Raw genomic sequence first — 17097 nt, 5'->3', positions numbered from 1 at the left:
GACCAATGGCAGCTGCTCCCTCAATAATGCCAATTTATATCTGATAGAAATTAAGGAGAAACCTCAATTTATGCAGTAGGACACAGTCATGGAAATCTACCCATAACAGGTTCAGATGAAAACTGCAGACTGTTCCAAGAATGGACATGTATCATTTCTTTATCACAAGAATTTTCATGGGAAGTTCTTTTCATACAATTAGTATTAGTTCACAACAGAAGAATAGTCCCAACAGCATTGATTATATTTCCTATTCTTTCCTCTCACTTCCCCATTTCAAAAACTAGGGGGGGGGGAATGAGGGGCAAAATCAGAGCTGGAGCATTACCGGATGGTTGCCAAAGCTTTTGGTATAGTTAATTTAGCATCCATATTTGCTATTGACATATAAATACTGTTTCTGTACACATTCAATATACGTAGTCCAATCTTGAAATCCCATAAGCTAGGCAGCAGCTGAACCATATCCGTGCACTCTCTGCCTGACAGAGAACGCTCCATTTTTAATAGGACTTCAAAAATTGAAATGACAGATGTGAATGAGCCATATTAAATTACCTAGCAAAAGCAGCTACACCCATAAAAACATGGTGATCCAGGTGCTTCACTATTAACATCTTTCCAAACACTTCGGCTTTGATCCAGAAATATGAGCACTTGTGTATTTTTCTTTTTAATGGAGAGCCTCTAGGTCCTTTTAACCCCCTCACTGCTGTTCTCGAGGTGGAATGCACCTTTTGAAACCCTTTTTGTATTATTCAGCTCCATCCTGCACATGTTTATTTAGAGGAACAGACCCATGCGTGCCTAGTTCTAAAAATACTCTCAAGTGATTCCTCCCCCCCCCTTTTATTTTATTTTTGCTTTATCCAATGTATAATATTAGTAAAGATTGTTGAGTGATATACCTGTGGACAGGGCTTTTTTTCAGCACCACTCAGGTAGGCGCCATTGCCATTCTAAGAGAACGAGAGAAGGGTTCATGGTGAGTTCTAGAAAAATAGCACTGCCTGTGGGCTAGCAGGTCTTTCTGTCTCACTAAGTGGATTTTTGTACCTATAAAAATGGCTTCAGTCATTTCCATCCCATTTTCCTAACTTTGTGTCTGATTACAAGAGGCTTTTAAAACCCTCACAAATTTAAGCAACACTTCTCTACAACCTTCAAAAATGAAAGGGTTTTGAGAATCGCTAAGCAAAACATCAAAGCAGTAGGAAACCTTTTGTGCATTAGCAATACTCAATCACAATCACAGACCATAGAGGTGCTGGATAAAATAAATACAATATTACAGCTACTAAATAATTGAAATACATTTGGCATATTAGATACACAACAGCAATGTCTGAATGGAATGATTAATAAGAGTTAAACTTCAGAGAGAGAAGTGATTTCTTACATTTCTTACATTTTCTGAAAGCATTTTCCTATGAGAATTGCAATTTTTATTACTTTCTGAACTGAGAGGATTGTGGGTGTTTTTAGTTCTGATTTTCTTAAGTTTTAAGATTCATCCAGAATGAGCATTGTCTCAGGTCTGAGCCACTTTAGCTATAACACACAAAGCAGGAGAAACAATAGGTGTTGGTGGGTTGTTTTTGTTTTTCAATGTTGAAGGAGAAATCAGTGTTTCTGATCTGTATTGTCATCCAACATTTGTCTTTGATAAAGGGGAAAAATCTATTTGACTCAAGGTAACAGTGGAACAAAAGTAATGTATCTACATCATGGGGCTATTGACTCTCTGATATTGCTTTTAGTTCTCTTAAAATTAATAAAATTTTCCCACTCTTAATTTTGTGCTGCAGGCCTCACTTGAAAATAGTCCTTTAGAATGTGCAAACATCTCACAATAACATCAATTTTATACTGTATCTTACTCCTAGATCAGGAACTCAAAGGGGGTTGCAGCACTGACAGGGAATCTAAACTACAGGAAACCAGCATAATTTACAGCAAGGTAAATTATGTCAGGGCAACCTGCCCACTCCAAACTCCATTCAGGGGCAAGCTGAGCTGGTCCAAGCCCTGCAGAGGAAAAACAAGCTTTTATTTTAACGCAGTGCTACAGAATTTACACTGGCCCTTTGGGGGGTTTCCATTGCTATTGCGTTGCTGGGTCACATGGCTGAACTGAACACCCCAGAGGACAGGATCACACTTCAAAACGACCTTGACAGATTAGAGAACTGGGCAAAAACAAACAAGATGAATTTTAACAGGGAGAAATGTAAAGTATTGCACTTGGGCAAAAAAAATGAGAGGCACAAATACAAGATGGGGGACACCTGGCTTGAGAGCAGTACATGTGAAAAGGATCTAGGCGTCCTGGTTGACCACAAACTTGACATGAGCCAACAGTGTGACGCGGCAGCTAAAAAAGCCAATGCAATTCTGGGCTGCATCAATAGGAGTATAGCATCTAGATCAAGGGAAGTAATAGTGCCACTGTATTCTGCTCTGGTCAGACCTCACCTGGAGTACTGTGTCCAGTTCTGGGCACCACAGTTCAAGGACACTGACAAACTGGAACGTGTCCAGAGGAGGGCAACCAAAATGGTCAAAGGCCTGGAAACGATGCCTTATGAGGAACGGCTAAGGGAGCTGGGCATGTTTAGCCTGGAGAAGAGGAGGTTAAGGGGTGATATGATAGCCATGTTCAAATATATAAAAGGATGTCACATAGAGGAGGGAGAAAGGTTGTTTTCTGCTGCTCCAGAGAAGCGGACACGGAGCAATGGATCCAAACTACAAGAAAGAAGATTCCACCTAAACATTAGGAAGAACTTCCTGACAGTAAGAGCTGTTCGACAGTGGAATTTGCTGCCAAGGAGTGTGGTGGAGTCTCCTACTTTGGAGGTCTTTAAGCAGAGGCTTGACAACCATATGTCAGGAGTGCTCTGATGGTGTTTCCTGCTTGGCAGGGGGTTGGACTCGATGGCCCTTGTGGTCTCTTCTAACTCTATGATTCTATGATTCTATGATTCTTCCCCATGCCTTGTCCCATCCTGTTATGCCCCCAGAAAGATCCTTTTTAAGGATTTATTCTGGCCTAATCTGAGCCCAGCTGAGCTGTGATTGGAGATTTACCTCAGTGTATCTCCAGCTGAGCCAGGATCAGAGACTTCAGCTGGCATAGCCCTGATCCAGCCCAGGCTCAGTCAGAGATCTGCCTGCTCCAAACTCCACTTATCCCAGCTTGGATGTGAAGTGCTTCCTAAATTCCTTTTGTTATTTAGAAAGATTTATAGACTGCTCCTTTAAAAAAAAAAAAAAGTGCAGCTCACAAAACAGAATTAAAAAACAGAAACGAACAAAAAAACAGATAATGGAGCAATCCTTAACAGCAGCATCAAACATTACCTAGCAATAATAAAACAGCATCAGCAATTTAAAATGCCCGGGAAAGCAAAAATATATTAACCTGGTGCCTAAAAGGTAATAGCACAGGGGGCAGAGGAGTCTTTCTGAGGGGAGAATTCTACATGTGGGATGCCTCAGCTAAACAGGCCCCCTCTCTGGTGATTACCTGCCTCACTTGTCAGGGTTATCAGGGATTTTGGATGCTGGTCTTAATACCCAAGCAGATTCATGCAGTAAAAGAAGGCTTCCCAAGTACCTGAATCCTTGAGGAAGGCCTGTAGCTCAGCAGTAGAAATCATGCTTTGTGGACCCAAGGTCTGAGGTTCAGTCCCTGTATATCCAGGCTGGAAAGACTCTCACCTAGAAACCTGTCAGTCAGCATAGACAATATTGAGTTAGTTGGACCAATTGTCTTACTTGGTATAGGGCATTCCTGTATTCCTGTATCCCAAGTTGTGTGAGACTTTGAATTGTTCATGGAAATGGGCCAGAATTCAATGGAGCTTTTTTTCATCCCATGCATGGAATTCATTATATGTAACTATGTTGGCTACACAACTGATTTTAAGCTGTTTTGTTTTTGTTTTTACAATCAAGTGGTGTATAAATTTTAGGAAATAACTATAACCTTTAATGATTTCTTCAGAAGTGCATTTTAACTGATTTTATCCATAGAAACATAAATAAAATTCTGAACATAACTTAATGCATAAATAAAATGTAGTTTCTGAGACAAACAAGTACATCAAAAATCACATGGGAATTAATCTCTACAAATTACAGTATAGAGATAACAAGCGTTGCTGCTATTCTTACTGATATTTACAGCATAACAAAATAATGACAAATTCTACAGGGTAGTGCCTTTTGTCCTAGAATTCATAAATAAACCATCCAGAATACATCTGATACGGTAGTAACAAATTGGCCAGAAAGAAAACCAAACATATGCTTCCCTATGTAGATAATTTGTTACTTATTCATATATTCAGTCAGTATTTAATTGCAGCAGTACATTTTGGCATGTAAGTCTTGTAAGTCTTGTGCCTGTTCTATGCAAATTCAATAAAAGATTTAATTAAACTTTCATAACAGTTAGATGTCCATGCGAAGAAAAAGTTTCTTCTTCCACACATTGTTGTAATTCAGCTTTATACAAACTAAGCCTTTTCAGCTCCCCAAAATACTTTCTTTTAATATAGTCTATGCAGAATCCAAAGTTATTTATTTTAAATGTCACCCTGTTTTGATTCCCGAAGCATTTTTCTTGGGTTGAAACAATACTGAACATGACAATGGCAGGCTTCTTCCTCAAGAATACTCTTCTTTTCATCCAGTACAAAGCTTAGAAATGCTTGTGGTTGACTAAGAATCCTTGCTTTTAGAGCTTCTTATTTTTGTTTGTTTTTTAAGTGCTTTATTTTTGTACATTAGTGCTTTCTCCTCCTCAAGTCTTACATTTGTGACCACTACTTGACTTCTTCCCACATCCCCTGCTTTTGTTGAATTTCCAGTTATTTATAACATTTCTACAAAGATCATCTTAGAGGAACCTTAAACATTCGTTTTCAGGGTAGGCAGTTCCTGCATTTATTTCTTTGTTGTCTAAGGCTGAGACCACAATTTCTTTTAATGCATCTGAGATGAAAAAGTTAAGAATACATTTTTTAAAAGAATTCTGTGAGGGTTTTTTCAAATAAAGCATAATATTTCATTTGTGGAAAAATAGGTTCAACAGTACAATCCTAAGCATATTTATGGAACTTTGGGGCATATTACCAATTAAGTGTCCTGTTTAGGCACTCACTGTAGAACGTACAATGTGGCCTGCAGGAATGCACATGGCTAACACCCAAGGTAACATGCTCCTGAGCTGGTATGTGATCTGCTGAGTCTAAAAGAACCCAGTTCATTGCACAAAGGGTTTCCAAATCCAGATCTCAATCCTTGTGTTTGGAACCCTTTTCAGGATGAGCTGCCCCCCTTGAAACCCTGCCAGTTGCCTGTTGGTTTGTATATTAAGATTGTGGTTGTGCCCCCAAGGCCCCTAATCCCTTCCCCTGGTAAATAACTTTACACTGACAAATAATTTTGGTTTATGTTAATGGGCAAAAGTTAGGCCACAACTTTATTGATTAGAGCAAAGTGAGTGGTATTGGCTTAGGCACTGGCAACAGACTATAACTGACTCCTGCCCCTCTGGCTGGTAGTCTGAAAGGGTAAACACCAAACGAGGGAACAACATCGATGAAGATCAACCGAAGCTCACCCCGGGGTTCCTGTGGTCCTGGCATGGCCCTAGCTAGCCCCTCAAGCAGACTTCAGACGAGATCCAGGACCCCCAAATTCCTTTACTGGGATGCCCTTATTCATGGAGGGGCAGGTGATGGCCGCACCTCCCCTCCCACACACTTCATTAAGCCAATGCCTAACCACCTAACCTTACAAAGTTGTGATGATTGCTAAGGGGGTAGGTGAAAACCAAGTGGCCACTGCCAATTTGCCAAATGGAGAAATTACTACCCGGCCCCTGTTCCAAAACAGGCAACCAACCAATATCCGAAGCAAGGCCAAAGCAGCAACACCTACAAATAGGGAGGGGAGGGTGGGTGTTCAGCAGCGCAAAGCAAGTACCTCAGCCATGTCGCACTGCTGATTTTATAGACCCCCACCAATCACGCCACCTGCACTGATTGGCTCAAATGGCCTGGTGTGATTGTGGGGCCATACAGACAAGGCCTGGGCCACGCCCAGCACCTTCGACCTTGCAGGGATTGTCTCAGGGGCCCATGCGTAACCAGGATCCTCGTTAAAGACAATCCCATTTGTAGCTTCTATAAAACAATGCAATTGTCTTAGCTAGTAAATAGATAAACGAGGACACGGAACTAATGCACTGTACAGAACACCCAATATAGTTATGATGAGGAAGGAAACAAAAGCCACAAACTGCAAAGGAAATTAAAATTGCTGGCTGACTCACCTTGCATGGTTATAGAAAGTGGAAAGCATTACACAGTGAAGCTCAAGGTGTGCAAACTTCTACATGAGAACAGCAGGAATATCTGAACAAGCACCTTTTTCTCAATTGGAACAAACTTCTGTAGCAACAAGAGCTGAAACAAAGTGAGAGAAATGCACACAAATGTTCTTAGTGATCTATACAAATGTTGTTTGATTTACTGAGCATATTATATATATTTTTTCTAGAAATGGTTAAGAAGCAGACTTTATGTCCTGAATCAAGAAAAAAGAGCAGGTTTTTAAAAATGTCCCAGAAAGTTAACATTTCATGGAGCCATTAAAGTTCCATTATAGCACCTTGACAAGTAATTTCAAAATGGCTGCTTTATATATTCCAACTGTCCTAATTTATAAGGGCAGGCTCTGTCTTCTGGTACTTATGTATTATAAAATGGACTTTAGTCCATGATAACTTAGTAAATGTGCTCATTTTTAAGGCACACCAAAATTATTTGTTGTTTTTGCAGGAGCAGACTACCTCTTCTGAAAGTTGTATTCCTGATAAATCAACTTTATTTCTCTTTTTACTCTTCAGATAGAGTTTGGGGTGCTTTAAAAAAGAAAAGAAAATCGAGTGTGAACATATGCACCAGCTCTCATTTCCTTACACTAAGAATGGCAGACAAATTCCACTTTGTTTGCATTTTAATTAGAACCTACCTAATGCATACGTCTCAAACCAATACATGACTAGACGCAGCTGTCCTCCATAATCTGCACTTCTCTGAATAGTGGTAATGCACCACAAATATACCAAACAATGTATACAAAACAATGTATTATTTTAGGGGAAAGTGTTTTCAAATGCATATATTAGTAAACATTGAAGAATGCATTATATTTAGGAAAGTTGCTTGCAAATACATATATATTAGAAATTTGCACAAAATGCTGCTGAATTTTCATGGGGATATTTTTTTGGGGGGAATGCAAATTGTTGCAGAAGTCAACGGAAGTCCAGCAGAAATGAGTTGTTGGAATGCAGTTATCAGCTGGGTTTCTCTCTCCCTGTGTGTACATGGACATAAGTAGGGATAGGGAAGAAATTTGTTTTAGTTCACTTTTTAATGCAAACCTACCTAATTCACTGTGGTCTAAACCACTGCACCTAGGGCTTGCCGATTGGAAGGTCGGTGGTTTGAATCCCTGCAACGGGGTGAGCTCCTGTTGCTCAGTCCCTGCTGCTGCCAACCTAGCAGTTCGAAAGCACACCAAAGTTCAAGTAGATAAATAGGTACCGCTCCGGCGGGAAGGTAAACGGCGTTTCCGTGCACTGCTCTGGTTTGCCAGAAGCGGCTTAGTCATTCTGGCCACATGACCTGGAAGCTGTACGCTGGCTCCCTCGGCCAATAAAGCGAGGTGAGTGCCGCAACCCCAGAGTCGGTCACAACTGGACCTAATGGTCAGGGGTCCCTTTACCCTTTACCTTTACCTAATTCACACTTCCTGAAACAGTGTGATGGGGAATCTGTGGTCCTCCAAATGTTGGACTCCAACATGTATCATATGTGGTGGACATGTAGAAAGATCAGAGAATGTTTGTTTCTTGTTTATGATGAGCTGAAAAAAATCTTTGGATTAACCTTTCTAAAAAAGCCTGAGGCTTTTCTGCTAAGCATTCTCAGCAACAATATTCTGAAAAATCTGAAATAATTTTTCTATATGCCACGGCTGCAGCTCAAACATTGATAGCAATGAACTGGAAAGGGGAAAATGTTCCTACCATATCGGACTGGCAAAATAAATTACAGGATTATATAGAAATGGCGCAACTGACAAATAGCTTGAGAGGCAACGCAAGAGAAATATTCATACAAAAATGGGATAAATATAAGAAATATTTATTAAATTATAACAGTGGTATAATGTATATGGCAGCATTTAATTGACCCTTATATAATGAAACATGTGACAAATAAGTCAAGAGGTACTAACTGTTGTAAGAATGTATTAGAAGGAATATAAAGAATAACCCAATAATGATAGGTACATTCATTACTAGAATAAGACTATAGACTGGGAAATGACAGGAAGTCCAACTACACCTTTTTTTTCTTTCTTTCTTTTTTGTTCTTGGTTTTCCCCCCTTTAATTCATGTTAATAAATAGATAAGACAACAAAAGATAGGAAAAATATGAATCAGACTAATTTATGTAAGTAAACAGAATGACCGCTCCCCGCTTAAAACGGGGGGCGCCCTTTGCGTGGACGCGTGCAGCCCTTAGATCTGGAGTGGCCCCAACAGCATAGGCTTGGCTTTGCCTTCCCTCAGGTGTGATACCTGGAGGTCTCCGCCTACCTCAGTCAGTTGTCCAGTCCCACCTGGGGGAAGCGTTGCCAAGGAGACCAGGCCAGGTAGGGGAGGGATTACCTGCCCACACAATAGAGGGAGGATCTTACCTAGGAATCCTCACTTGGCTCCAGAGCTTCTCCCACCCTACCCACCCTCAGTTAATGTCTTAATTTGCAGGTTAACTTGTCTTCACAGGTTTTGCAGGTTAACTTTTCTTCACAGGTATGCGGGCGCTGCTACGTTAAGGTCGCTGTTAAAGGGCCGGAAAGGAATTTCCCTGCATTGGCAGGTTTCGCCTTTCCCGTAGCAAAACGTCACAACTTTGGCGGTATCAGGCCTTGGGCGGAATCCTTTTGTCCATCTTCCTCTTTGCGGCGGCGATACCAGGGTTCCCCGTTAAAGGGGTTTTATGAAGGGAGGCTTTGGCCGTACACCGAAAGGTCGTCATTGCTCTCTCCTGCGGCGGCGGCGTTACGGGGGCGGCCATCTCTGCTTGAACATATGTTCTCCAGAGCCGGCCCATCCCCCCCACACACACTGGATAACCCTGATGCTCCCTAGGTCCCCGGCTGGGGACCGGGGAGGGAGAACGCCCAATGCCTGAGCCAAGGTCTACCCACATTTGAAATTTAATAAAGTTGTGGCCAATTTAATCCCATAGCACGTTGTCTTGAGTCGTTATTCCACATGACGGGGGGACCATGCAGGATCTGGGGACTCCGCCTGTCCACGCAATATTACTTGTATATGGTTTTTGCTTACACGGATTATATATACGTTTACTCAAGAAGATGTACAATACTCATGTATATGTATATGTTATATGAGATATGCTATATGAAATGTGTCATATAATATAAGAGATGTTAATAAAGCTAATAAAAAAATATATGTTGGACTGCAACCCCCATCGGGTTGAGTGAGACATTGCCAAGGGTCAGGAAAGATAGGAGTTCTGCTCCAGCAACATCTGGATGCTACAGGTCCCCCATCCCTCCTCCTTTAAGTTGACCTTCTCTGGCAGTTATTTGCTTTCATTTCAGCAACCACCCTTATTTTGAAAACTGTCCCAAAAAGAACTCTTCCAACCACATCATAACTGATTCGTATTCTCTTCTGGAAATGAAATTTCCACAAAGCCCAGTTTCCAAATAGCAGGGGAAACGCAGCTCACATGTACTCTTGACCACAACCAAATTCAAACATGTTTCTGTTGTCAAAGAGGCAGAAACAAATTGCTGCAAACTATATCTATTCAGCCTACACTGTGACCTGTCAGAGCTGAACAAGAGATATTTGTTGCGTCCTTGCTTTTTACTGGATTTTGTAAGTCACAAATGAGGGCGATTCCCCCCGCCCCCAGAATTCAGCTACATAGTTTTCGCAACAAAAGTTCAAATTTCATTAATGTAACATAACTTCCTGCTGTTGAAACAGCATCTCCTGCATATATTTCTTGTTCCTTTATCAGAATAATAATGGGGGGGGGGATGCAAAGTGGAATTATTGTAGCAAAGGTGCAAATTCTACCCAGAAATGAAAAAGGAGGCATCCATTTCAGAGCTTGCCAGTAGGCATGTTTTAATATCAAATACTCTGCATGAGGCCAAGTACTTTCAACAATTATTCAGTATATTATACTTTCTCATTGTATAAAAAACCAGAGCCATACTACACTTACAAACATCTTGTTTTCATGAAAGATATCAGTCCAAATGTTACATTAACATTCAGTTTGGCTTTGATTGCCAAAATGAATTTATTAATTCTTGAACCTTGAGGTCAAAAGGACTCCAAGAAAATACTCAAAGGCACTCTTTGCATGTAGTGAGAGTATCCAAAATACATGTGGAAAGTACATACTTTAAAATAGATAAATTGCAAAATAAATGTTCTCGGATGATCCGCCAACCTCTGCTGATTGGGGCAATTACCCTTTGCACAGGCAATTAAAATAATTTGCAACAAGGGGAAAAGAATATCATATCCATCTCCACTACGTGGTCAGGGCTTGTTAAGTATAAACAGACATTAGGAGGATATTCTGAATATAGGAGGAAATGGTATGAAGGATAGATTCTCTGCATCAGTTTACCCTTTACTTCGCATAAAGTTGCACTTTGCCCTTATTGAGGGAATTCATTGAGGATCGGACACACTAATGACATTCTGGCATTATTTGCTTTCCTGTCATCCTCCTCTTAAAAGAAAGTATCACATTATTTATTTTTTATAAAGAAAAGAAAATTGCATTGTTTCAGGTTAAAGTCAAATGATATTATTGATTTTCTTCTTCATTTTTAGTGCAGAAATGATGAATCTTTATCTCATAAGTTATTTATATTATATATTCTGAGTCCAATGACAATCTGGTGCCTTTTCCATCAGAAACCAAAAAGACTCCAGAAATGCAATCCTATAGTTGAGATAGCCTGGCTGAAGAGTCTTTAGAATCTGGGAGAGGTCTTACTACACTTGTGTTGTTGTTGTTGTTGTTGTTGTTGTTGTTGTTGTTGTTGTTGTTGTTGTTGTTATATTTGTTCTTCACCATTCTCTTTGACAGGACACAGGAGGCTTATAGATAAAAATAAGGACCATTAAAAACACAGGACGATCAATTATAAAAATGAAACATTTATAGAATTAAAGCTACATACATATATGAAAACTGTCAGCCATGACAGATATGCTGGTAGAACCCCATATTTCCCAGCAGAATACTATACCAGCAGAGCTGTTCCATCAGTGAAGATATGTCAGCAGGGTGAGGAGCACACCAATGTCATATCCTCTTCCACTTCTGTCCATGGTCACACACAATCAATGACAAAGTTTCCTCCAGCCCTAATCATGTCATGGCCCTGTGTTCTCCAATTCACAGTCCCTAAGCATCAGTAAGGGACGCAGGTGGCGCTGTGGGTAAAACCTCAGCGCCTAGTACTTGCCGATCGCATGGTCGGCGGTTCGAATCCCCGCGGCGGGGTGCGCTCCCATTGCTCGGTCCCAGCGCCTGCCAACCTAGCAGTTCGAAAGCACCCCTGGGTGCAAGTAGATAAATAGGGACCGCTTACTAGCGGGAAGGTAAACGGCATTTCCATGTGTGCTGCACTGGCTCGCCAGATGCAGCTTGTCACGCTGGCCACGTGACCTGGAAGTGTCTGCGGACAGCGCTGGCTCCCGGCCTCTAGAGTGAGATGAGCGCACAACCCTAGAGTCTGTCAAGACTGGCCCGTACGGGCAGGGGTACCTTTACCTTTTTTTAAGCATCAGTAGCTCTGAAGAGGAAACAGACTCACTCCCTGCCCTCTCCAAAGTAAATCCGCTAGTATCATATTCTGCACCTAGTCCCACAAACTATGAGGATGTAACTTTACATATGACTCTGAGGAATAGACTACTGACTCACCTGTGGATCAAAAAAAAAAAGTCCTACATAACTCCTGCAAACCTAGTTTTCACAGCCCAAAACCTGCTACCTAAAAGGAGTTGACAGCTGCACTAAAGGATAATGCAGCTCCAATTCTAGATCCTCCAGGCCAGGCTATAAACTGGAGTTTGCAACATGCCAGTACAGTACTGAAGTGACTTGTTCCTTCCTGATCACAGCTACAAAATTGTTGCCCATGGTCCTGAAATACTTGCTCTTGAGCTCTAAACCTGCACCCTTGCTCTTGTCCAGGGTCCTGACCTCTCTCCAGCACAAAGTCAGCTTAGGAAATCCTGTGCATGTTTCCATCACTTGGATTTGATATCCCGCTTTATCACTACCTGAAGGAGTCTCAAAGCGGCTAACATTCTCCTTTCCCTTCCTCCGCCACAACAAACACTCTGTGAGGTGAGTGGGGCTGAGAGACTTCAAAGAAGTGTGACTGGCCCAAGGTCTGCATGTGGAGGAGCGGTGACGCGAACCTGGTTCACCAGATTACGAGTTCACCGCTCTTAACCACTACACCACACTGGCTTCATTTGAGTTGCCAACTGACTTCTGTTGGAGGGTTTTGTTTTGTTTTTTAAAAAAGCTTCCCCTATATTGAATTACACCCTGTACTGAAGCCCACATCAGCACTATTGGAATTAGGATATGGTAAAACTCAGCATACTATCACAGCATACTAACACCAGTATATAAATCACACACAAGGAAACCATAACTCTGATAAAGAGCCATAGGTCATTGGAGCTATGGTCCCATGTTATGCATGTGTGTGCGTGCATGCGTGTGCATACACACAGACACGCATACCTTTAGTGGTGGGAATTAAGAGGGGAAAGCACTTTGCACCAACAGCTTAGCCTCCTAACACAGATAACTGTTCTCAGAGCTATAGACACAAAACACCCATCACCAAACTCTACTCACTCCACTTCTATATCAGAGGCTGCCAAGACAAAGCACAGGTATGCAAGGTTGGGAAACCCATGTTGTATTGTGCAGCTGGCATGACTGTTCCCTATATCTCAGTCTCCTCCACACATTCTTTGTTCTGTGTCAATACTGTGTCTTGTGTGAGTTGTGTTTCATTCTTCCCATCAACAGTGAAGTATCTCCCACTCTCTGGTGAGGCACTTATCCCAGTTGCAGAAAAGCTCTCTGTTGTCAAAGGTCAGCCGTACGAGCCATTGCCACTGCTGAATAATAATAATAATAATAATAATAATAATAATAATAATAATAATTTATTTGTATCCTGCCCTCCCCGGCTGAGGCCGGGCTCAGAGCGGCTAACATCATGAGCACCTTCGACTGCATAAGGTAAAGCCCAGGTATTTGGAGGAAAATAAACAGCTACTCCACACAATGTTCCACTGGAATCCCCCAAGTAAGAAGGGGGCATGTGCTCTGCGACATAAGACTTGAACACTGGCAACACGAAACACTCCCTCTTCCCTCTCACTTCCTCACAAACATGCAGCTTCAGGAATTATGCTCTCCAGCTGCTGACAATTGTTTGTTACTCTGTGTGCCGCCTTACTTTCCACAGGTTGCTTCACCATAGATTTAGGAGCTGTCATTGCAGTTCACAACATACGGAGAGTGGGCACCCACTCATTAAACCAACCCATTATGCATTGCTTCAAATGCATCTGAATGTCATTAGTAAAGATGCTTGTGCGTGCTGATGGGAAATGTATAGATTTCTGTCTGGTAAGGTTTCATATGTGAGACAGGGCTTGCTACCTCGGAGTGCATATTTCCCCTTCTTTATTTACTGCTCCTCTGTCAGAGATGCCACTGTTGAGCAAATGCTCCTTGCTTATTTACAGCCCTTCCCCACCCCTCCTTATGCTGAACAGGACCTGCTTTGTGCCACCATTTGCCTTTCCCCCTGCTGAGTTCATTCACCCTTCCCAAGACTTATGCTTATGAAGAGGGTTAAGCTTATTTTGCCGTTGGATCATGAGGATTTGTCAAGGAAGAGATTCCCTGTGTGGCTCCTCGGTTGTAATTATTCAGTGCGGAGGAAATCTGTAAGAGTGCATTTCTCCATGAGATAAAACTTTTTTAAAGGATTAGATCTGAGTGTTGAAGGCAAGCACATAATTGATTGGAAGGCTGGTTAAAACTTTACTGTCATTTTTTTAAAAAATTTTGTCATGGAATAATCCATTACCACATAAGTACCTGGTTGATTCAGGGTCCTACTGAGACATTTTGCTGCCTAAGGTGCCCCACTCCACCCCCTGTCAAGGTCAGACAAGTTATTAATCCAAGGTCAGACAAGTTATTCTAGCGTCTGAAACATAAACTCCCACAAGCACGCCTCCCTAGTAATAAAAATATAGCAATAGTAAATTGAACAACTAACCATTCACCATCTTTTCATAACACCTAGGAGCTGCTGCCTGAGGCGGCTGCCTCACTGCGCCTAATAATAGGACCGCCCACAGAGTAGTTTATAACATGCCCACAGATGAAAGGCTTAATGGTGAAGTAAAAAGGTTGATACTGCTAAACTGCAGTAGTAGAGAAGCCTTATGCATTTTTCGGGACCAAAACTGAGACCAAAGTGATTTCACCCAAATTTAGGGGATTATAACTCAGAGATTTCCGACTATTAGTGTCAGGCTTAGTTAAATAAACCTCATTGCCTCCTAAGAACTGCCAACTTTCCAAAGTGTTAGCAGTTTCATGGAAATGAATACTTTTCTATATATAGTTTTTAACTCCATCAATTCATGATCCAAATACTTGAACACTTCTCAGGCTGAAGGAGAGTCATGGCAGGTGAAAAGTAAAGTCAAAAGGAATTTAATAATCTTCTTGTTTACAGTAGTAACAGACTCGTCCAAAATTCCTTTTATGTATCTTTGAGGAAGTATTTTACTCTCTCTACTTTCAGATTAGCTACAGGATGCCAGAAAACTTGTTCTCAAAGCACAGGTATTGCACTGATAACAGCAGTAATCCATGGTGATTTACCAGACATTTTAGGTCATGAGGAATGGGCTGCCAATAAGAGGTTCAAAAGAAGTTTATGGTTTACTGTAATGCAATAGGCTAAGTCAACAATGTGCTGGTTTTTAAAGAACAGTTAGGAGCAGGTTGAATAGGTCATGAAGTCCTTTCTGTATGCAAAGAACTCGCGATTAAGCCTGGCATATAATGATGGGGAATGATGCTCTTTTGATTAATGGTGCTTGATGTTGGTGGATTCTCATTTCGTTGCTTTACAGAATATTTTTATACCTGGGAGATGTTGATTTGGGACTAATAAAGCCTGCATATTTGGTCATGTTCCATCTCCTCTAGCTGTACACTTGTGAATAAACAGCTGAGATTTAAAATACACTGTAAGGATGTTTCTACATTAGCAATCACATCATTGGATTTTAGAAATAAAGTTCCATGAGCAGTGTGTGTATGTACAGTATGTATTGGAAAAGGTAAGCCAAGGTTAATTCCCCCTGGTATGGCAATTAGCTTGGGGTGGGGTTGTCTCTGATACCAAATGCCACACAGAGGATGGCTTTTACTATGATTTTGGCTAGAGATGGAGACAAGGTTTAGTTTTTAGGCTTAATTTAGTATTTATCCCTAGCCTTCAAAGTTATAGGGCTCCTCCCACCCCTGCCATTGCCTATGCTGTGTTGGACATAATTTATGAAGATAGCTCTATACATGGAGTCCCTATGTACAATATAGAAACTTGGGTAAATACAGTTCTCAAGCAACATTCAGTGAACCTCCATATGTACAACATTCTCCCTGTTTCAGAAGTTATGCCCAATACAGTGAGTGACAACAAGGGTATGTGCAGCCATGCAGCTTAGGGCTGGAGTTAACTGCATGGTCTCACAACCTTTTTCATTATGCTTGATCTCATCACACAAGGAACGCTTGAAGAGTGCCAACACTTTAACCAAAACTTGTCAAGAGGCACAGATTGCTGACATTTTAGGTTTTGGTTCATGAGTGGCCCTGGATCAGCCCTGATAATCCTATTAGGGGTTGTTGTTTTTACAGAGCTGAACCTTTATTAAGTTACTGTAGCACCTGAGAGGCCGGCACATATTTCAACTCAGCTCAGCAGTGTAAACATTCAGCTCTATTACAAAAAAAGTAAGTTTAGAAGTTTGACAGTATATTTTACATTACTGTGCTTATCTAAATATTTTTTTTTCTATTCTCTAATGTCTAGACTGCAACTTGGCAGAGAGACAGGTCACAAAAAGCCAACAATTTACATTCCATCCTGCTCCATATAAAATGCTTCATTTTTCTCTTCTCCTCATGTCTAATGAATTTCTGTGTTTCTATAAATGTGAAACTAATATATACATTATGACACTTCTGGGGTAAACTACAAGTACAAATTCATTATACAAGGCTCTTTTAAAAACAAAAAACAAATGCATTGTAGAAATATTATTTTTATGTGCTAGGATGTCTAGAATAGTGCTGCCTGCTCTATGCCCATGTAAAGAGCATTTACAGACTTCAATGCCTCTTAGTAGCCGAGGTCAATCAAGGATTTCAGTGCAACAATGAATTTACAGCTCCACGTCAAGAACTCACCAGACACTAGAATCCAAGGCCACCCTATGTTGCTGACTGTTGAAAGATTCAGAGATAGACAAAAGCAAGTGTTACTTATTGAATTTGCTTCCATGATTACTACGTATCGTAGTATATGACTATGCCTTTGCATAGACACCACCACCGCCCTCAGTCTGATTCTGCTATGTTTGATGTTCTCAAGGCTATGCCAAGAATAAAGCAATTCAGTGAAACTCGTATTGATTGATGGAACAAACTAAACTGTTCCATCTATGTGATTTCGAGGCAAAGAAAATAGAGAATATCCATGATTTTGCAGTAGATGCATGCTTCTAAATGCTTAATAAAAATACAGGTCAAAGCAAGGAGGGCACTAATCACATTGATTATCACAATTGCTTTAATCAGGAGGCTGGC

The 17097-nt window shown here is 41.0% G+C and overlaps 1 long non-coding RNA gene across 2 annotated transcripts in view; it reads left to right on the top strand.

The window, feature by feature from the left end:
• Nucleotides 1-17097, top strand: part of LOC310704814 — a 63037-nt gene that overhangs the window by 3570 nt on the left and 42370 nt on the right. The window contains exon 3 of one of the 2 annotated variants that reach the window (XR_014525039.1): nucleotides 16147-16236. The exons of the other annotated variant lie outside the window; for it this stretch is intronic. This is a non-coding gene — a long non-coding RNA (uncharacterized lncRNA). Of the gene's footprint in view, nucleotides 1-16146; nucleotides 16237-17097 lie in introns of those variants that run through there. 2 annotated transcript variants of the gene reach the window in all.

The sequence above is a fragment of the Podarcis liolepis genome, assembly GCF_965112155.1.
Source record: "Podarcis liolepis genome assembly, chromosome: 4".
NCBI lineage: Eukaryota > Metazoa > Chordata > Lepidosauria > Squamata > Lacertidae > Podarcis > Podarcis liolepis.
Note: the sequence above shows the minus strand (reverse complement) of the source record. Positions and strands in the feature narration are given on the sequence as shown.